General features: G+C 40.7%; 1 pseudogene; it reads left to right on the top strand.

Moving 5' to 3' along the window:
- Nucleotides 1-860: 860 nt before the first annotated feature.
- On the top strand, nt 861-20,819 carry LOC139709067 ((E3-independent) E2 ubiquitin-conjugating enzyme UBE2O-like; annotated as a pseudogene).
- Nucleotides 20,820-22,689: the final 1,870 nt, after the last annotated feature.

Below are 22,689 nucleotides of genomic sequence, written 5' to 3'. Positions count from 1 at the left end.
CAATTCATAACTTTTTAACAGATTGTCCGATTCTCCTCAAACTTTTACTGATGCGTTCTACGTATATTGCTCAATCTCAATCCACATGTTATATGAAGGTGAACTTGTCCTTTAAACATGAATGCGTAAATAATCCTTTAATAATTGCTTTAAGGTGTATAAATACAGCAGAGACAAGACTAACAGAGAAACAAAAAATATATACAAGACAGGCACAATCATTATCATGAGCTACACACCGAAGTATACCAACAAGAACACTATGCAAACGAAACAATAGAACGAAAATTGGGAAGGGCGTTGAAAAAAGATAAAAGGAAAAAAATGGTAGAGTCATTCAAATGCTCAGAACAGGCATTTGTTTGTTTGCTTGATAAGTTATTCATAATATGTTATTCATTATTTATTTACAAAGGCATTTATATATGGCATATGTTACACACAAATATAATCTGAAATATTCATGGCGATACAAGAAAATGAACAGATTTCTGTTTATCTATAGGCCTACCTACCTACTTACTTATTATACCTTTATACCTATCTATCTATCTATCTATCTATCTATCTATTTATCTATCTATCTATCTATCTATCTATCTATCTATCTATCTATCTACCTACCTGTCTGTCTGTCTGTCTGTCCGTCTATACGATCTATTATCTCTAGCTATGGTATAATATTCATCATACCTTTCTCCATAATATGAACCTTCGGACATGCATATCAACGTCTATATAATATTCAGGATTTAAAGATATAGGTACCACGGTACATTAATAAAATATTTTCTGATTGTATGATGTCATATCACGCTCTGAATGTACACGTGAGGTCGTCGTACTTTTTAGTTGTAAACATGGCGGCGACCTTATCTAAAGAAGATGTGGTGAGAAGGAAACACCGTGGGCAGATCCAGCTGGGACTTGTTACTTACAGCTACACAGGAGACAGCAGCTCCGAAGACGATGACGATGACGATTCCGATGTCGTCAGAAAGGGTGAAGTCCGCGTCTCATGGTATCCAAAAGGTCGTGTTGAGGTCCTCGCGGAAGATAAGGTGTGTTCAGTGCGAGGGTGAAATGTATACCGGCTGTTCGCAGTGTGGTCCCATACGTTGGATAAATTGTTGGCAACTTTACTGCCGCCATCCATACCGTGCATGTTATGTCCAACGGTGGTCCAATGTCGGTGAAATCAGATGTAAAGTGATATCCTTTGCCTTGATTCATCACCGTATCCATGACAATTCATTCTAGTAATCTACGAAAGTAGATTTAGGGCACTGAAATAGTTTCGTGATCATTGACGTTGTGTCATTGTACTTGACATTGTAGGGTCTAATTTTATACTCCTGCTGTTTCCAGATCAGTCGGTTCCGGGATGGAAACCCGCTCATGATCATGCATGGATTCATGAGGGGGGCCCTGCCTGCTCTGAATTAATAATGATCCCTCCTCCTCATGAGCATGGCCAGGGTGCTGATGAAGCCCTCGGGGTGATATCATATGCTCATGTAGCCCGACCAGACACTAGTGTTACGCTATGCGAAAACAGACGTACCATGTACAGCGACTGGGCTGTGTATAGTTAATGCTCATGATGCACATGATGAGGCCCCTTGACGTTGTTCACTTATCATCCATCTCACATCTGACATAAAAATCGTTGCAAGTTCACACAGACTACACAGTAATTTTTGTTACACACACATACAATATGTATGTCCACTCTCAATGATGAAATGAAGAAAAAAAAATTCTGTCTGCGCTACTTGACAAAAATCAAGTTTTAATCAACTCATGTGCAGCGACCCACAGAAATGCAGGTGTCATCCCCATTCGGCATTGGGTTCACTCAATGCAGGGCTGCCGCACCTGTTATTGACCTGATCAGAGTCAAATTTTTGGTGCTTTTTTCTGTGTGTGAATTATGAATAATAATATGAAATTTTGGGGGAATTCTGTGTCTATTGTTCCACTACTGTGACATCATGGACTGTTGTAGGGGGGCTATACCGCTCAAGAAGGGAACAAGAAGAAAAAGAAAAAGAAGAATTACTGTCAAATGATGACAGGAATGTCTAATGCTGTGCATGCTTTCTGATATCTCAAATTAGGTAACACTGCATGACCGTTCCCTGCTGCCAGGAGACATTGTGAGGTACAACGTCGAGGACCAGCCTCAGAAGGGACTGGTGAAGACCATTCATGTCAACTGCCATCTCCAGGTTCTCAACACCAGACAGATGGTTTACAACATTCCCAGCCAGCAACTTACTCCCATTGAGGTGAGAGCTGTACAATTAACCCTCATGGCCCAGCTACTTTAAAATTTGTACGCAGTGAAGTTGCCAGTAGTAGTGACAGACTTAAACCCAGCAGAAAGACAAACAAGAATGGTATTGGCAGCATTGAAATTCCGGTGGTGAATGATATTCATTGAAAGTATAAAAAAAAAGCATAAACACAAAAACAAAAACAAACCAAAAATTAAAAAGAGCAATTCAAAATTCTGTGATATTTAGTCTCTATAGTGATGTTGTGTACCTTCTACACAGGAACCTTTACTTAGCTACTACTGTAAAACATGATATATTCGCGGCAAGAAATTTTCGCGAATTGGAGCCGAAGGCCTTTTTCGTGGCATAAAATTTTCGCGAATTGCCACTGGCATTCAATGCATATAGTGTAGATAAGTAATTTTGCATGCATTTTAATTTCGTGAATCTTGGCACTCGCGAAATTAAAGTGCATGCGAACATTCCTCGTTTTACAGTAATCTATTGAGATCAATGTTATGTCAATATCTTGCTTTTTGAGATAATGTAGACGTAATGAATAAAATAGAGTGTACAGGGCGTTCCTGTTACAGTGAAGTAAAAATTCAGGTTCCAAATTTTGATATAATGAAAACTGCTTGTCCCGAGGACTTTGCTATATTATGGGAGTCAACTGTCAGTATGCTGTAGGATATTGTATGCATCACATGTCCAATGAAGATGCCAGGCAATGAGGACAAGTCACACTTTTCCATGTTCGTCTTTGAAAGTTTATCTTTTTCCTCAAATAATCTGTATAAATTCTTTGCTAACACTGGAATTATCCGTTTTTGAATTCCTATCTTGAAAAATATTTATTAGTGTATAAAAAACAAAGTGTATATTTAAAAACAATCAGGCAAAATCATGATGTCTTGATAATTTTTGTACCTCTGCCACAAAGTGTTGCTGGAGGCAGTATTTCATATAATTCCATGAAACTGCTATTCAAAATCTATGACAAGACAACCTTGTTCATAGATGAATGAATAATCTGTCTTTTCATCTGTCCATACAGCGATTCCAGCCCAGTGACCATGTTGTGTTGGACGACTGGGTGGGCATCGTAAGGGACAACTACAACAGCATCGTGACAGCCTTCAAGAATGGGGCCCGTTGCGTTTTGTCAGACGAAGACGCGTGCCGACTGATTGACATTCATGACAATAGCGATGAGGTAATGTCTCCTTCGGGGTTTTTCCGAAATCATCTGGTATGTTGCTTGATTGTTCTGCATTTATCTCACTATGCTATATTGTAGGGAGATAATCGTAAGTGTACTATACACAACTATATGCACAAATTTAAAAAAAAAATTAAAAAAAATGTAAATCACTAGTCATTTACATTTTCTATCTATCTATCTATCTATCCATATATATCTATCCACCCATCTATCTCTTTATATGTTTGTAATTCAATCATTGATTTGCCATCTAATGCAACAGCAAATCAACTTTTGTGATGTCCTAATAAAAAAAAAAAAAAAGCAAATAAAGGAGCATACTGTAAAAGTGGAAATTTTCACGCATTTCATGCAACCAGAAGCTAGCGTGAAAATAAAAGCACATGAATATTTTTGCATGCCATATATTCCAGTAGTTAATGTCCTGATCGAGCTGAATTAAAACACCCCAAATTCAACTTACCTGGCTAGCACAAAAAATTACTTGCGCAAAAATATCCACTTTTACAATAGGTGATGTCTTCATTACCCACAGGATTCTGTTTTTGGAGAAGAGGTGGGCTTCTTTCCGGGCCAGACACTCCGTGGACCTTCTAGTGTCTTCAAGGGGGCCAAGTGGCTGAGGGACCCCGCCCAATCCTTAGCAGCAAGATCAAATTCAGGGTCATAGTGGAAGAGGTTAGTCTTTTCTTTCAGGAAAATGATGCACTTGTGTAAAAAGTTGATTAAAAAATGTTATTTTGTTATACACTGCATTCTCCACAGACAATTGTCAGAGTTTATTTAGTGCTGGACAAGAGTATGAAGTAGCAATAGCATGATAGAATTCACTTCTTTAAAAGTGAAAGACAGCGGAATAGGATGAAGTTCATTTTTCAGAGGTGAGTTGTCATTATGGAAAGTTTGCATACATTACATGGTGCATGGAATGGATTTGTGCAGGAAAAACTTTTTTTTTTTTTCCCATGGGTTACCATGCTCCCACAGTCTTTTGCTATGATACTATATAATTATAACAGCTTTTCAAGGAAGTGTTGTAGTAGATAATTGATATTTAAAAAGACACACTGGTAAGAATCTTATTCAGTGTTTTCATCTTATATGTTGCTTTCATTTCAATGTTTGCATATTATGTAACATATGATATGATGATATGTACATGTACCAGCAGGACTCTTCATTAGCCTGTGCAACTGTCACCAGCTAATATAGAGGACACCCGACACCAGAGTAACATGTGTCCAACTCTATTGCTAATTATTTACATCTTGAGCATTATCTCATGCAACCTATTTTGCTATGCTTTTATCTATATCTTGTAACCACATCAAGCTCCTGTAGGATATCTTATCGAGCACAAAGTTCTTGTGAAACCAGAGAAATGTTATACTTTCTGTCTGATCTGTATTAAACTTAAAGTGTTCATGTTGTGTGACTTTTTTCAACATGATTTGGTGTTCCTCTTCAAGAGGAGGTTTCCATAAAAATGCAGGTGGATTCAATGAGCATAGAAAGATCTCAGTGAACCACTCATTGAAAATCTATGGAATAATTGAGAATCACCTCCTTTAAAGGGTTCTCTTTTTTATACCCTGCCTTAACATTGAAACATCAAATGTAAATTAAATCAAATTCAATTCAATTCAATTAAATTCATTTCAATTTCTCAGCATAAAAATCATGACAAGTATAAAAGACACAATGCAATGTGTTATACAGAAATGTATAGATATTAAGTAAGATTATAGAATGTCATTACATTTGTACTATGTGGTCATTCATTGTTTCAGATTACAATTGGCCATTTTCCATTCCATAATCCCCCTTCCACTTTCCCCAGCCATTGGCTATAAACCTTCCAGAAATAATTTTCCCTCACACATACGTGTAGGGATTGATGGGGATGTTTAAAGTGACCATTTAGTATTTATTGAGAGTGAAATTTGTAAGTACTGTTATTCATTCATATATCCATTCATATTAAATGTTTATCTCTTTATTCTTCCATTGATGAATTCATTCCTTCAGATATGTATTCCTTCATTTTAATTGCTTTGTCTGTGATCCACATTCAAGGTGAAAATAGTCGGGGTTGATGTGCAATGGTGTACAAGGGCAGTCAGCAAAAATGCCAGTGATCTGAAACCACCTCCATCTGTCATCAAGGGCAAGAACCTTGAGAGGTGAGTGAATAATCTTTTTCTTTTGGTACACACCCTGGTTTGAATGCAGGGCTGGCTGAATACTTTGTTTTGTCATTGTATTTGTGGTCCCACCGCCCCCCCCCCCCAAAAAAAATAAAACAAAAACAAAAACAAAAAACAAGGCTACGATCAGATTGAAGCAAAAGAAATGTTAACAAATTATCCTCTTTTATGTGTAGGTCTAGTGCTACCACACTTTCAGAACTGAGATGATTTCATTCTTGAACTGTAGTCACATCAGTTTGACTCTGTGTGTACTGATCTCTGTTCAAAGGCTTGTATAATTAGTTCATTGTGAAAATAATGACAGCAAAAACAACAGGTGAAAGTGGGCCGAGTTTGATTTCTGAAATCTGTTTTGATCCTTTTAACATTGACTTGACAGGTTAAAGCTTTTAAACTTCAGTGCACATGCCAGTGTGCAGATAGGGGACAAGTGCATGTACACCCTGGATGAGGGTGATCTCGCCCATCCAGATCCTGTGTCCAAGGGCGGGGCCCTTTGCTTCAGGAGGCCGGACGAGGCAGCCACCTTTGATGCCCTTTCTGTGCCGGAGGAGGGGGATGCCGACATGGAGGTCTCCCAGCCAGACCCAAGCCTCGTGCTGCAGCGGCTGATTCGCAAGTACAAAACTGTTGCTGCAGGGAGTGGAGCCAGGACAGTCTCTCCTCTCTTGTCGTCCCTTCTGAGACTGTTGATGCCCAAGGAGTTTGAGCCTGGGTCAGATGGCAGGACAGGTGGTGATGGAATGGGGGACGATGGTGTCAGCGAGATGCCAAGACTGCAAGATGTGTCGTCATCTGAGCTGCAGAGTATTCTCACAGAGGTTGTTAAGTCTGATCAGGAACACACTCATGTCAGTGATACTGTAGACCAAAAGACATTTGATAGTTTAGAGAGTAAAGATGAGGAAAAAACCGATGCTCAGAGCCAAAGAATATCTGGAGGTCAGACTACCACCAACCCATCTGCCTCTCACGACTGCAATGCAATGGAAGATCAAACTTCTGATGATGGGATGAAGTCTGCATGTGGTGCATCTGGAGGAGAGATTGAGAAGCGCAGTAAATTCAGCATCAATGACAAGCATCTACATGATTTGCAAAGTTGTCTAAGTAGCTACATGAGCAACTCCAGTCTCTTTGGAGATTTAGCATCAACGGCGACCTCTGACAAGCCACTGCTGAATGGCGATGTTGAGTCTGAATGTGACAAGTCCAGCAGACTAGCTGCCTCTCAAGACTCAGATGCAACTGCCCTGCAGGCACTGTACAAAGAGCTCCAGGAACTGTCCCAGGATGTCGACAAGCTCCGCAGTCCAACTGCAGCTGAATCCAAGAGCGACGCGAGAGTAACCAGAAAGCTGCTGGTGCAGATGTTGAGAATGATGTATGGGAAGTTGTCAGGCCAGAGTCAGGGATCCAGAGACTCTATCCCCTCACCCAGACCACCTCGATCCAAAGTCTCTTACAAGAGACGAGGGGAGCAGACCGTTGGCAAGGGATCAGCGAGGAGTGAAAGAGGTGGCAGTAAGAGGTCCTGTATGACGAACAAGAGTGATTCCTCAGCAAACGAAACTGATGATGACGAAGATGATGATGATGAGGAGGAGGCAAAGTCTGATACCAGTGATGAAGAAGAGGATGATGTGCTTGCAGATGATGCCCTTGATCAAGATGAGGAGAAGGAGAAGGAGGGGGAGGAGGAGGAGGCAGAGGATGGCATCGATGGAGTTAAGCCCTCAGCTCCAAAGACGTCCAGCCACGGGGCAGCGAGGAGACCAAAGGCAGCTGCCCACCTGCAGAAGAAGCGAAGGGACCCCGGCAATGTGGGGCCGTTGAAGGCGGGCCAGTCGGTCTGCGTGGAGGTCACACACACTTTCACCAAGGTGGATGTCCTTTGGCAGGATGGTTCTTATGAGAAGGGCATCATCTCTACGGATGTCATCCCGTGTCGGCAGCTGGACGAACTGGAGTTCTTTCCTGGTGACTTCGTGACACAAGGGAAAGGTGAGCCAGCTTCTTTCTTCATTTTCATAGTACAACTGAGACAAAGAAAACAAGGTTTATTATCTGTCAGATTGACAAAGGCAGTAGAAACCCTGCAGCATTGTTAGATATTCTGAAATTGGCTTCATCTCCAAACAAAGTAGTGAATTGAATGATTGATACTCAGAAGTGTACATCGGGTACCTCGCACATTGGTCGTAGGTATTTTATTAATCATCACATTATTCCTATTGATTCTTAGGGCATCAGCATTTGCACTGATGAAGTATGCCTGTGTATGTACTTGTATATTGTGACTGTTCACAGGAACTACTGGCCATGTGTATGGAGTGGTGACCAGAACAAACAACAAGGAGAGGACATGCGATGTAAACTGGGTCAACAGACAGGGTGACCCCACATCAGAGTGAGTTTTCACTTCCCACCAATGATGGAGTAAAGCGCTTGTCTAGTTAACAATTGCTGTAATAGGTCTATTCATTGAAAGAAAAGACCCCTGAAAAGCAGTGTAAAACAAATAAATGAAAGCAGAAAAAGCAAACAAACGTGGAAATTTCAGGGCCAAAGCCAAACCCAAAGCTGTGTACTGGTGTGAGTGTATTTCTAGCCTTGGATATGCATTGTCAAACCAGATTGTAGGTCATTATATCGAGTAATCATTTTAGGCGTTTTGTTTGTACTCCAGTATTAGTAAAATCAGATACAGCATCTGTCAAAATATAGCCCAAATACTGGGTTGGACAAAGATTTAATGAAAAAATTAGGAATGTAATATTTCTAGTTTATTTTATGTCCATGTAATGATGACATTTTCCAGTCACCATAAAATGAGGTAAAATGCTACGTTATAACCTGAACTTCTAAGTTCCTGTGTGTGTACAGTGCAAATTGTCGTGAAAGCCACAGTAAGATCATTTATTCATTCCTTGTGACACTCCATGTTTTATTTTGATTTTGAATTCGGGCTAGTCCTCAAGAAATGGTTTAAAAAGAAAAAAAGGATGAGAGCTACTAAGAAACTCAAAAAAGCAAGGTGTTGTCATTGCCATTTTTTCTGGGAGGATCTTTTATGATCAAGATGTCAACATAGTGTCACCATTTTTAAAATGTATCCAATTGCTCTCCCAGTAGACTGGACATAAAGACGGAGGAACTGAGCGTGTACGAACTCACCCCTCACCCCGACTTTGTCTTCAGTGTGGATGACGTCGTTGTGAGGATAGCTCACAACGTCGGGGAGGACGACGGTGATGGCAGTCTTCCGCCCGCTGGACAGGTATGGGTGGTATCAGAGCCTCCACTGCTGCCCCAGTTGAGATAGTTTTATGGGACGAGATTGATAAGGGAGTTCCACTGAAAGTCCTAAGCTTGAGTGAAGCAATCCATCCATGAATTGTAATGTGCTGTAAAACCACAGATTTTTGCAGGACGAAACTTTCGCAAATTGTAGCCAACAGCCTTTTTCGCAGCATGAGACTTTCACAAATTGATGACTGGCATTCAATGCATAATGTAGATGAAAAAAACTTTAGCGTGCATTTCACCTTTGTGAATCTTGCTCCTCAGAAAATTCATGAAAGTTTCATGAACACATTTCATGTATTAGATTAATGTTGATTTTCATGGCGTGTGGTCAAGTGAATCATATCACTCTCTGAGAGCAGTAACCATCTTTCTTTGACAGGTGTCATGAGAACAAAATGTCACGATGAAGAGATGAACAAACTTTGTCTCTGTCTCCATAGCTTTCATTTCTATTTGATGAGATGAGAGCAAAATGAGACAACAGTTCTCTTTTAACCCACTGGTTTGAACCACTTCACCAAACAACCATCCATTTACAGAAAGAGAGGAGAGAGAGAGAAAAAAAAAATGGGGTAGGTTTGTGAAGACGGTAGGAAGATTCACAGTATGAATTAAAGAGTTTGGCTGGGTGTATCTTGAATATGCAGAACCAGGTCGATGCTGACCAGCTTTTCACTCTTCAATTTGTTCTTCCCGGTCAGGTCCAGGAGGTGAACTCGGATGGCAGCATTTCTGTGCGGTGGGTTGACGACACAAGGTCAAAGGTCATGCCCCACCTACTCTACAGAGTTGAAGAGGTGATTGTGTTACAACATTACCAGCTTGTGAAACAAAAGGGGGGGGGGGGGGTGGTGACTGCCCTAGTAGTAAGAAATTCCCTGTGTGTACAAAGAGAAGGAGAAATCTTTGAGAGTCTAAACGGCATCACGTAATTGCTAATAAAGTTATGATTGTGCACTTGTCGGGATTTAGTATAATTTTTTGTGGTCTACAGGAGTATAATATTGACATTTACATGAAACAAATCTATTTTTGTACTTTATTCTACAGAAATCATATAATGACCATGATTATACATCTAACAGCAGCTGTTGTTATGACTTCTACTGATAATGATAAGAGAAATAATTCCTGGTCTTCATGATTATGATATAGTTGTGCCATAAACATTATAATACTCATTTTTATCATGGTTATCAGCTAGTTCACAGTTACAATTTTAGCATTTGTAGATGAAGGTCTGTTGAAATTGCCTTGTTACTATGGTGTTTGAAAACTTAATAGGTCTTTATGAAAACTATGTTATAGACATTCATGTATGAACAGGTACATATTGGAATGTACAGGTGACTGTATTCTTTTTAACGACACTAACAAAAAGCAGCACTTAATCATCTCTTTTTTACTTCAATTGCTCTTCTATCCATGTTTCAAAAAGTTTGCAGTTCAGAGGTCATTGCAGACTATTGCTAACTGTGAACTGGCAGATAAGCCAGTTTGTAATTGGCTCATGTGCACATTGGTACAAATGACCTTTCCTTTTTCTCAGTTGGTTGGGCACTTCATTCATGTTAAAAATGATGTAATGCATAAGATTGTCTGATGTAACAATTTATGGAATTCATATTCAAACAAAACTTGCGTAGACTAGGTGACCAGAATGGTCTGTCAATAAATGACACTGAGGTAAGCATCCTTTTCATTGTTTTACATTGAATGCATTGGCAAACTTTTTCTGTTAATCTCGCCAAATACTAGGTTTGCTATCAGGTGGATGTGCTGGCAAGAATCATTTTAAGGGATAACATGAATAATCATAGCATCACAGAAATGCTCATCTCGGTGAATTTAAACACCATCATGCCTGTTGGTACAAATGACCTTTTTCTGCTCATGCGCAAACTGGAACTACAAACTAGCTTATTGACAGTGTTGTCATCTTGCAGTTACTCGTAACGTCATAATAGCCATCATGATCAGTCATCATCATCATCATCATCATTCTCATCGCCTGTGTGCCACACCCTGTTCTCTACAGGACTTTGACTCGGAGATTTCCTTCACCGATGACAAGGAGGAGGATTGCAAGGAGAGGCTGCTGGAGGTTGGAGTGAACCACGACGGGACGTCCTCCGACAGCAGCTGGGAGACGGCCAGTGAGGATTCGGGTTCTGGGGAGGATGGACCAGACAGGTAGGGCTCTATCAGATGTTGAGCTAGTGCCTCATCTGAACTATTTTTTTTTTTGTGTGTGTGTGTGCAAATTGTCTTTTATGGTTGTTTCAGTGAAATGTAATGCATGCATTCAGTATGTTCTGCCAGATCCTGGAATTCAAAGAGAGGATTAGTCTCGTCTGGTTTCGTCTTTGAAAATGGTATTGTTGGTAATTATAGAATGGATAGCAAAAATCCTGCGATCGCATTGGTCAAGAACTGTGTGTTGATTTTCTACTGGCCGCACACTGCCTCACAGTGGTAGACATGTTATCATGCACTTGTAGCAAGAGTATGTGCACTTGTAGCAAAAGTTCGCGCACTAAGCAAGCGTTCACGCACTCAGTATGAGATGCCAATTGGCTGAAAATCATGCATCCAGTACTTTCGTTATGCATCCAGTAATTATCGGATGCATGGTTTTGAAGTACTGGATGCATGAGCGCACATGAGGGAACTATGGAATTGAGCCTAAACCCACTCTGCTCTGCCTTGTGGGTTAAGCATTCCATAGTTACCTTATGCACACAATTCTGATTGACACACTCATTTTTGTATGTCATTTGTATACTGATTGACAAATTGCCTTATGTCAACATAGATAAACACCAATTATTCAGTGTTGTAGTAGTCATGATAAAAAAAAGAATTGTGGACATACCTACTCAATTGGTAGTTGGTAATCTACAAATCATATAACACAAGTTAATCAACAGAGTTTTAAGAATGTTCCAGTCGTAAATCAAATGGGCCAGAAACCCCCCCCCCCCCCCCCCCCATTATTAAGACAACATTACATATGCCACTTTTGCACCAATATCAATATTTCTGCTATTCAATATGAAATATGCTTTCATCTTCAGTGACAAAGAGGACATCTCAGCCAAGGAAGACCCAGATGGCGGGGATGAGGAGTCGGCCGCCGGGAGCAAGACGGAGCCCCATGACGACGAGGCAGAGAGGACCGGTGAGGTGGAGACAGGAGACCAGACAGAGGAGCCCATCTCCACCACCAGCGACTGCTCCGTACTCCAGGTGAGTCCCATGAGTAGGTATCACCCCCCAAGTTTCTCTTCCGCTAGTACAGTCAACCAAATCTATTTGGACTGAAGAAATAGCTTCAACTTGGAGAAAATTTGACTCATGAGGGATTGAAATCAACAGAATATAAAGAGAAGAGGACTTGAAAAGACCTTTGACTTAGGCGATTATTCAACTTATGCGAGGTTGACGTAAGCAAGGTTGACTGTATTAAAGTTTTGATATTGCGCTTCATTCATTTGCCATTCAACAATTCTCTTTGTTTATTGTGTACATAAAATGACCTGAGCTAAACCCCTTGCTCTTCTTTTGCCAAAATAAGGCACAACCTCTGTGTTAGACGTATGGAAGATCACTTTACCTGATATGTCTTTACAGAGTCATGAAGATAGAGTAGTTTTTTGAAAATATTGATAATAGTAGCACACCATCAATGCAACAAATGCAAAGGATATCATTTGAAATGTTATTGAACAAGATCCTTAAAACAATAGATTTGCGTTGCCAATGAATCTGATGCATTGCCACTGAATCTGACGGTAAAACATTATTTACGTCATACTCTGTACAGCAATCCATCACGGAAGTTTCAGAGCAGAGGAGTCTAGACCAAACCACTCCATCCGAGGGAGTGCAGAAAGATGGGAGTGAGGATGTCAAACCAAAGACACTGAACAAGGATGGATTGAGAAAAGTGGATGGACTGAAGGTTGGAGAGCTGCATGCCAAAGAAGGAGAGGGAGAGACTGCAGAAGCAGAGGACAGTGACCTGCAGAGTCCAAACGCTGCCAGTAGTGAGTTGGATTTTTACAAAGTTTTCTTAGTGTTGGTCAGCAATTACATACTGTTTCCATAATGTTAAGGCCATCCTGTGGCAACCTGAAAGCTTACTCTACAGTTTGTAGTTTAACCCATTAGAAGCTGACACACCCAAACCGCCCGTCTTATTACTCCCTCCCTAAACTGCCAGAAACCGCTTGTCCATTTTTTTGAAGGTTTATGCTTTACCATTCTTTGTTTTCATGTAGAATATGTAATTTGAAAGAGGTCAAAGGTCAACAAAAGTATGTCAGACTTAATTTACTTCTGTGACACACCATTCTCTTTTATAGTAAAGTCTTAATAGGCTCTCAGATAAACATAACTTATGATAGACAAAAATAAACATGCAGTGAGCTATTTTACATTACTTAGAAAGTTGTCGAAATGAGAGTAATATTACTGTACCTTCCAGGGAACCATAGGCCATTATGTACAGAATTTTCAGTTGCTAAAAGATTAAGGCTTGCCTGATGATACCATGACAAATGTGAGCAAAGTCCAAATTAGAATTTGAATTGAAATTGATTCTGTGCAGGTGAATATGAATGACTCTTTTGCAATATGCCATGCACCCTGTGATGTGATTACATTGGTGACAATAGTTGTGTTTGCATAGTATTTTCCTTCAATTCTTTTCATGCCTCCTTTCTGAAGGGTGTCAGAAGCATTATTTACAAACAATGCCAGCATTTGTATATTGCCTCTTTTTCATCACCAAGAACCTTTCACATTCAAAATGACTTTGTTGGTGATTAAAGCATTGCAATGTCTGAACCAAGAGATAATGCCAGCAGCATATTGTATTCTATTTCTATTTATTTCATGTTTTAACAGGATTCATCATGGAGGGTTCCCTTCCTAGCACACACTACTTCAGCACTGCCCTTCAGCCCACAAACAGGAAGCAGTTCCTTCAGATATGGAAGAAAGAGGTGAGGCATGGCTCCTCCTCCCCTTCCACCTTCCCTGCTCTTCTCCCTCATCTTCCTTCTCTTCCTTCTTCCTCTCCTCCTCTTCCTTCCCCACTTCCTCCTCCTCCTCGACCTTCTTCTCCACCTTCTCCTCCTCCTCCCCCTCCACCCCCTCCTCTTCCTCCTCTGCCGCCTCCTCCTTCCCCTCCTCCTACTCCTTCTCCTCCACCACCTCCTCCTCCTCCTCTTCCCCCGCCCCCTCCTCCACTTCTTCCTTTCCCTCCTCCTCTTCCTCCTCCTCCCCCTCTTCCTCCTCTACCTCTTCCTTTCCTCCTCCTCTTCCTCCTCCTCCACCACCACCTCCTCCTCCTCCTCCTCCACATCCTCCACCTCTTCCTTTCCCTCCTCCCCCTCCTCCTCCTCTGCCTCCTCCTCCTCCTCTGCCTCCTCCTCCTCCTCCTCCTCCACCTCCTCCTCCACCTCCTCCTCCTCCTCCTCCTCCTCCTCCTCCTCCTCCTCCTCCTCCACCTCCTCGTCTTCCTCCTCCACCTCCTCCTGCTCCTCCTCCACATCCTCCACCTCTTCCTTTCCCTCCTCCCCCTCCTCCTCCTCTGCCTCCTCCTCCGCCTCCTCCTCCTCCTCCTCCTCCTCCACCTCCTCATCTTCCTCCTCCACCTCTCCTGTTCCTCCTCCTCCTCAGCCTCCTCGTCTTCCTCCTCCACCTCCTCCTTTCCCTCCTCCTACTCCTCCTCCACTTCCTCCTCCAGACCTCTTCCTCCCTTCCTCCTCCACCTTCACCTCCACCTTCTCCTCCTCCTCCTCCTCCCTCTCCTCCTCCTCTTCCTTTTCCTCCACCTTCTCCCTCTCCTGTCCTCTTCCTCCTCCCTTCTCACTCTCCTCCTTCTCCTCCACCTCCACCTCCTCCTTCCGTCTTCCTCTTGTTCTTCTCTTTCCCGTCCTTCTCCCTCTCCTCTTCCTCCACTTCCTTCTCCTCATCCTTCTCCCTCTCCTTTTCCTTCTCTCTCTTCTTCTTCCACCTCTTCCGCCCCCTCTTTTTCCTGCTCTTTCTCCTCCTTATCCTCCTCCTTCCCAATCTCCTCCTCCTCGTTCTACCTTTTCCTTTTTCATTTACCAGTTATCTTTTCTGTAATGCAGTGTGTGCTGAGTACTGTATACGCTATAATTTTCGCGTACATAAATTTTCGCGAATTGCCGCTGTCACACATTTTCGCGAGTGGTTAAATTCGCGATTGGGGGACCAGAGAAAATATGAAGTGGCAAAGAAAGTGTGAATTTTCAACTTACTAGCAAATAAGAATGATACTAGTTATACACTGCATGAAAAAGACTTGCCAAACTCTGCGAACTAGTAAGTTAGAATTCAACATTTTTGAAGTGGTTAAGTCCATCGCGCTAGATTTCTGACGAGTGGTCCCCTTGCGATAATGGATTGGCTCTCTACAGTATTCGTAAGTAGACATGGACGTGCGTAAACAAGCTTAGCCATTATGGTCTGTTCGGTAAGCCGTGACATGGCATACTAGTACATGTACTGAAATGTTAGTATCATCAAGGCAAGGGATTCATTTTGGAAAGTAATATTTTCGCGTGTTGTTAATTTCGCGAATAGCTCCCAACTCGCGAAATTCGCGAAAATAAAACCCCCGCGAAATATATAGCGTATACAGTATATGTGTCATGTAATCATTCTGTATTTGTTTTCATGCATTGATAAGAGTGCGAAAATGAAAAGATACTAAGGTAGACACTCAGTTTTCTATTGTCTATGAAAATTGTCATAATTAATGCAGTTGAAGTCAGATCACAGGAGTCAAATGAGATTATATTCAAAAGTTGAATTATTCACATATGAACAGATTTAAACGATGCTTTGTATGGACTCTTCCTGCTGCCTTGCATGATTTGTGTTTCCACAAAAGTGACAAACTGTCGTGATGAACAGAGAAATTTGTATTTCACTGATCAAAATTCAGGTTCGTCTGCTCCAGACGGCCCTCCCCCAGGGAATCTTGGTCAAGGCTTTCGAGGACAGAATGGTAAGACTTGTGCACCATCTCCTATCTCACTGAGGTTGTCACCCACTTTGTTTGTATTGGTAGTTGAGTCACCCACACTCTTCTGCAGTTTTTCACATACTGGTTACTGTCGATGCCAGGTGTCTGATTGGCTAGTCTTGTGAGTTTTAGTGGTGATGCAGCTCTAACTGCTTTGAATGAACCACATTATCTGAACTTCTTGGAACGATTCAGTACTCATAATTCTGAAAGTAAAAACAGGATATCATCTTCTTTTGTCACCTCTACAGTCATAGATTGTTTTTTACAGTCATTTCAATACAGTCTGCTCTCAATTATCCAGCCATCTCTTAAAAAAACTTCTGTGCTATCCTGATGTGTTCGTGCAGTGAAGACCAAAAAAAAAAAAAAAAAAAAAAAAACGAAACAAAACAGTGATTCCAATCTCAATTAAAACTCCTACCAAACTCACATGATTCACATGTAATATTCCCAACAGAAATGTATTTGATATACATTTTACATTAAGGTGTTGCAATTTCTGGAAAAAAAGGATAACAATTTTGATAGGCTAGCAAAGCATTGTTTAGATTACAGCACTTTTGCCATGTGTGCTTCCTTACTAGCTACCACTGGGTTGGCAGCTACATGTACATGTACATAAACATAAACATTGTTTCTCCCATATCCGGCCATATTGCTTTAATATCCTGATGTGCGCTGGACCCGACATGGCTGGATAACAGCGCTCGGACTGTACGTCATAAACTTTCCTATTGGTATGTTTCCTCACCCAGGACATGTTCTCGGCCATGATCGAAGGTCCAGCCAACACCCCGTATGAGGACGGCCTGTTCTTCTTCGACATCCGGCTACTAGGTGACTACCCCCACTCCCCTCCCAAGGTGCACTACCTGTCGTACTGCAGCGGGCGCTTGAATCCCAATCTCTACAACGATGGCAAGGTTTGCCTCAGCCTCCTCGGCACATGGACTGGAAAGGTAGGTCCAGAGGTCCCAAATGATGATTGGATGATGAGAACTGATGACAATTATATCATTAAAAAATTTATCACAATTTTTACTCAAGCAGACATTGATTAGGCCAGATCTAATGTGAAACTATTTGCATTAAGGCTGTTGTTGTGTTGTCCATTCTCAGTGCATGTTTGAAAGGATGTACAAATGTAGGGGTTTAATTGCCACTTGGTCTAATATCAGATGGTCTACTTTCCAGTTCATCTAACACCACTATGGCTAAACTCATTTGGTCTGCTATCAATTTCGTCTAATACCCGTTAGGTCCAATTCTCACTTGGTCTAATGCCCAGTTTGGCTAATTATTGCTTCATCTAATGACCAGATGGTCTAATTGCAATTTTGTCTCTTTGGATTTTTTTCCCATTTTGTCTAATAAACTGTGGGTAATAGACAAAGTGGGCATATCCCATCTGAAATTAGACCAACTGGTAATGAGGCTAAGGGGCAATTGGTCCGTCATTAGATGAACTGGTTGCAGACAAAATGGGATTAGACCATGTGAGTTGAGACTAAATGGCTATAGATGAGGTGGGAGTAGACCAAGTGATAGATCACTACTCTGGGTACTGGTAAATTTCAAGCCTTAAGGCAAGATTTGGGGGTCAAGTGTTTCTTGAAAGTGAGTGTTAAAAAGTAGGAGAAGTTTAATCAACTACAAATAAATTGTGGTCCTTTAGAGCTTAGGCAACTTGCTATGCTCTGCAGCATATTGTGTTTGAGTGCATACAGTATTATCACTCTGTAATGCAAACGAACAAAATTTGTCTTATTTGGCACATGGTGATAAAATCAACTGCAAAAATATATACTAGCCAGTTTAGTCACAAAGAGTTGAGCTCACTTAATCCTTCACTTGATAATATCTTAAAATGTATGGAATACAATGTATGTTATATCAAATAATGGATGATGCAGTGTTCACTTTATGTGCTTACTGTGTCTCTCTTCTGTTACTACGCCCTGCCCGTTGCCAGGGAAACGAGATGTGGACGGCGTCGTCAAATCTGCTGCAGCTGCTAGTCTCCATTCAAGGCTTGATTCTGGTCAATGAGCCCTACTATAACGAGGCGGGCTATGAGAAGCACCGCGGCACGATGGAGAGTTTGGAGAACTGCCGCATGTACAATGAGATGGTTCTGGTGAAGATGGTGCAGGTATATACGTGCCTCTGGTCAAAACTCTTTCTGACCAGTGGTCAGTTAGATTTCTTGAAGGTCAAAGAACATAGGTGTCATAAAGGACATAAAATAAGTTTAATCTCTCAATAATTCAAGAGTAGATAATCAGATTTTCACTAAATTTGCAGGGTGTGTTTATAATGAAGTAAGAAAGAAATATACTGTATGCCCCATATATTTAGCGAGTCTAAATTTTCGCGAGTCGGAACTACCCGACGATTTCGCGAGTGGTTAAATTCGCGATCATGGAGTCCTGTACTGAACGGGGAAATGTGTACTCGCAGTGTATGTCACATTCATAGCGTGATCAGAGTCAATATTTTTGCGTGTCTTTAATTTTGCAAATAGCACCTGACTCGCGAAATTCGCGAAAATAAAAACCTCGCGAAATATTCGTCGTATACAGTATGTGAATTTGGGGTCATAAGGTCAAAGGTCATTTGGGTCATAAATATTCAACAATGGATGATCAAAATTTCCCCCAAACTTACTTCTGAATGTATTGGTAAATGTCTGTACACCTCTATGTTTTTGTTAACGATGCTACTCATGAAATGACGATATATTTTGATCATGGCTGCTTGGTGGAGGTCTGCTCTCTCAGAGTGCTCCTCTGGTTTGTTCATGACTTTGCCTCATATTGTGTCACAATATCAGATGCAGTAAACAGTACTTGAGCAACTATAAACACTGCCATATATTGCTGGAACTGATTACCTTACATTATGAATAGTACATTTATCCCTTCTCCACCTTCAGTCTAACAGAAACCTGCAGAGCACTAACAGAAGAAACAATTCTATGCAATGCTCATTTATCTCAAGATGTCCTTCCAATTCTCAATTGAGCTCATATGATCTTTAGCTGTGTATTTTAATGCTCCATGCATCTGTTTGTTTTTCTCTTGTCAATACAGTGTATGACCAATATACTCAATTCACCACCTGAACTATTTAAGGAGGAGACTGGAAGGTTTTGCAGGAAGCGATGCGTCAGGTAAAACAATGGAATTTCACTCTTTTTGTAGTTTTGCTTGTGATACATGTATGATGTTCTGTTCAGCCTGCTGTTCATGGTTTTGTTTGTTCTTTCCTGATGTTGCCTGTTTATGTGTACATTTCAATTTGTCTTTGCATATTTCATGTAGTAGGCATTTAAATGTGTGAATATGGGAGTCAATTTCAAACTCTTGTAAATGACAGTTCTATGGGAGTTTTCTTCTTCTTCTTTTTTTCTCTCTCTCTCTAAAGATATTACTCTTGCAAAACATAGTGATCTAGATGAAGTTGATATTGCATTTGGTTATGGGAGAATTTATTGTGTTAGGGTATCTGTTGATGTTTTGTTTATCCTTGGTATAAAAAACTACAGCATTGTAATGATTTGCACATCCAAGCATTCATATGTTTTATCGGACGTACTATATATTGAGCTTTCTTTGGAGCATGAAAGATGTCTTATTGCAAAGGACTATAAATTATTGTCTTTTATGGTACACAGACTCTTGAAGCGCCTGGAATCCTGGTTAGAAGGTGCCTCAAGGCAGACAAATTATCGGGACTCAGAGGGGCAGTCGTCTCGACTGATCAAAACAGAGAACAGCTTGGCTGCTGGCTCTCCATGTCCTGCCGACCTTCCCGTGGAAAAAAGAACAGATCAACTTGACTCTACACCAACCCCAGTCTCTGGGTCAGACCAGGCGCTGCTACCCGCGACAAAACCCACATCTCAACCACCATCAGACTCTGCCACATCTAGCCCAGCAGAGACCCCATCAATCTGTCCCTCAAGCCCAAATGATACAGCGCGCTTGCTGGCCAATCCAGTAAATGCCAACTCACAGCCAGTAGACATAGGGAAAGCCCCTGATGGAACCGGGGATGGAGATATGACACAGTCCTCCCCAGCCCCCTTTATACTCTTCCCTTTATCCAAGGGATTTATCATAAGCATAAACCATGCCCTGGAAGAATTCAGGGCAGCACTGACAAAGGCAGGCATAAGTTAACCCCACCCTGCTCATCCACATTAACCCTTTGAGCCTTGGAAAACATTGCCATGATAGATTGAACTAATCCATGAATTTAATTTTGATTTGACCCTTAATGTTTTTTTTCTATCATTTTCTCTTGCAGTGATTTTACCTGTTTTCCATTGGGAAAGCAAATGTGTGTGTGCTGCATGTAGAGTCAATTTGAGCGAATGTTGATTTTGTTTTTGTTGACTTCTCTCACCGTGTCATATTCCATACCTTTGTTTTGATATTTGTTGCAAAAACATGTAATTGCATCATTTTCTATTTACACTGATTTGCCTTAAGTCCATCTTGTGATGGCTTACAGATGCAATTGGTTATTCAAAGTCATAAACCTGAATTCGCAAAGGTGATTTGAACAGAAATCCATGGTTCAAGTATAGTGCATGGAGGAAAGCAAACATGTGTCAGTGCGTGCTCATTAATGGATTTCTGTTGGTCCACATTAAATGCATGCTCATTTATGCAGTCAAAATTTGCATAATCCATGGACTACATACAAACAACCTTTGTGAATTGCAGCCATTTTTGTTTAAATGTACATTATTTTCTTCAAGTTTGCCTGTTGTTATAATGTTATAGACAAATATATCTTTTGCTCATAAGTTGTGAGAGATACTTTATTTTGTTTTGCATGTTTTTTAACTCTATTTGTAAGGAAAATGTGTTGCCTTGTGTGATTTTGGGTGTTACAGCACCTCTCTACATAATGAGGTATAGGTTCATATCATCTTCTTATTGACCCAAGGTTTGAAGACGTTGTTCCCATGTACACTATACTCGTCATATAATCTTGTAACCCCTTTGATATATTAAAATGAGTTGCATCTGCCATCTTACTTTTAATTCACAAAAATAAGTGGTGGATGGCTGAACAGAAGTGACAAGACCTTGTATCTCAAAGTTAGGTGAAAATCACTTTTTTGGGGGGATCAATTGTCGAATATTCAATTAAGTGATGTCCTGTTCACATCCAAGCTGTCTTACACCAAAAACAAAGTCACCACAGCATGCCAAAGGAAAGGTGATCCCATTTATTAAAGAGTTTGGCTGCCATGTTTGTTGCTGTGCTGAACATTTGACATTGAGATCCAAGGTTTGGTCGCCCCATCAGTGATATGCTGCTGTATCACATACAATCTGGTGTAAAAAAAAACATACCCTCGACCTCATGGTATGACTAACCCTTGGGCTGGCCCCTGCCATCTGTACTAACCACAATGATAATGATGCAATGGTTTAGTCATATAAAGGTAGCCTCTTTGAAAAAAAAAAAAACAGAAAGAAGAGAGCAATGTTGTCCCAGAGGGCACTATCATTACTATTTTCACAGCACTGCTACATATATGCTTTGGTCAAGAGAGACATTTATTTATGCATTATTTATTAAAATATCATTCAGGATAGCTTGATCAGTGTTGCTGATTTGCATCAAGGCCCTAAGATATAAGCAATAGTGTACTGTATACGCCGAATATTTCGTGAGGTTTTTATTTTTCGCGAATTTCGCGAAATTAAAGACACGCTAAAATATTGACTCTGATCCTGATGTGAATGTGACGTACGCGTGTACACTTCTCTGTAAGTACGGGACTTCACGATCGCGAATTTAACCACTCGCGAAATCGACGGGAGTTCCCGATTCGCGAAAATTTAGACTTGTGAAATATATGGCGTATACAGTAGTAGAAATGCGCACGTTGTAATTTTACATAAAATTTCACCAAATCATCTGTAGATTTGACTATAGCAATGAAAAAAAAAGGTTATTCTTGAATGACAACAGTTCTGATAATTATAGATTAAAAAAAAGATCCTGATATATCTTAGCTAATCGCAAGAAATATTCTATATTCAAATTCACTCTGGAACCAGGTATGTGAGGTTGAGAACAAAATGTACTCACAAACACACACTAAGCACACCCATTATATACATACTTTATTTAAGACCATTTTTGGGGTTAAACATCTTGTCAAAGGTTATGAGCACCAGGTAGGAAGTAATCTCCAGAGCTAGAATTTAGAGCCTTATTTACTGTACAACAGAGCTTTTGCCCCGGGGACATATACTCTTTGTGGATAATTCTGCAAAGTTTGATGACAACTACAGGGTACAAGAAATATACTAATTTCTCCTGTCTTTTGTATTCTGTGTTTTAAACAAAAAAAGAAAAGAAGGAAAATATGTGAAGATTGCATCTTAAAAAGTAGCTGTCTAATCAGCTGTTTTTCAGATACGTATGCAGTGTCTTTTAAAGCACTGGTTGCATGTTGCTTGTAACGTCTGTGAATTTTGCATGCTATCCTGCAGATTGTGTGCACCAAAACGTTTTGTAAGAAGTTTCCCACATGGCCCTACATACTTCATGTGGAGAGTACTGTAG

This window comes from Diadema antillarum, unplaced genomic scaffold, assembly GCF_040938485.1.
Source record: "Diadema antillarum isolate AM-2024a unplaced genomic scaffold, OU_Dant_1.0 seq00001402_RagTag, whole genome shotgun sequence".
In the NCBI taxonomy this organism is placed as follows: Eukaryota; Metazoa; Echinodermata; class Echinoidea; order Diadematoida; family Diadematidae; genus Diadema; species Diadema antillarum.
The sequence above is the reverse complement of the archived record's forward strand: the minus strand, read 5'-3'. Positions and strand labels throughout refer to the sequence as shown.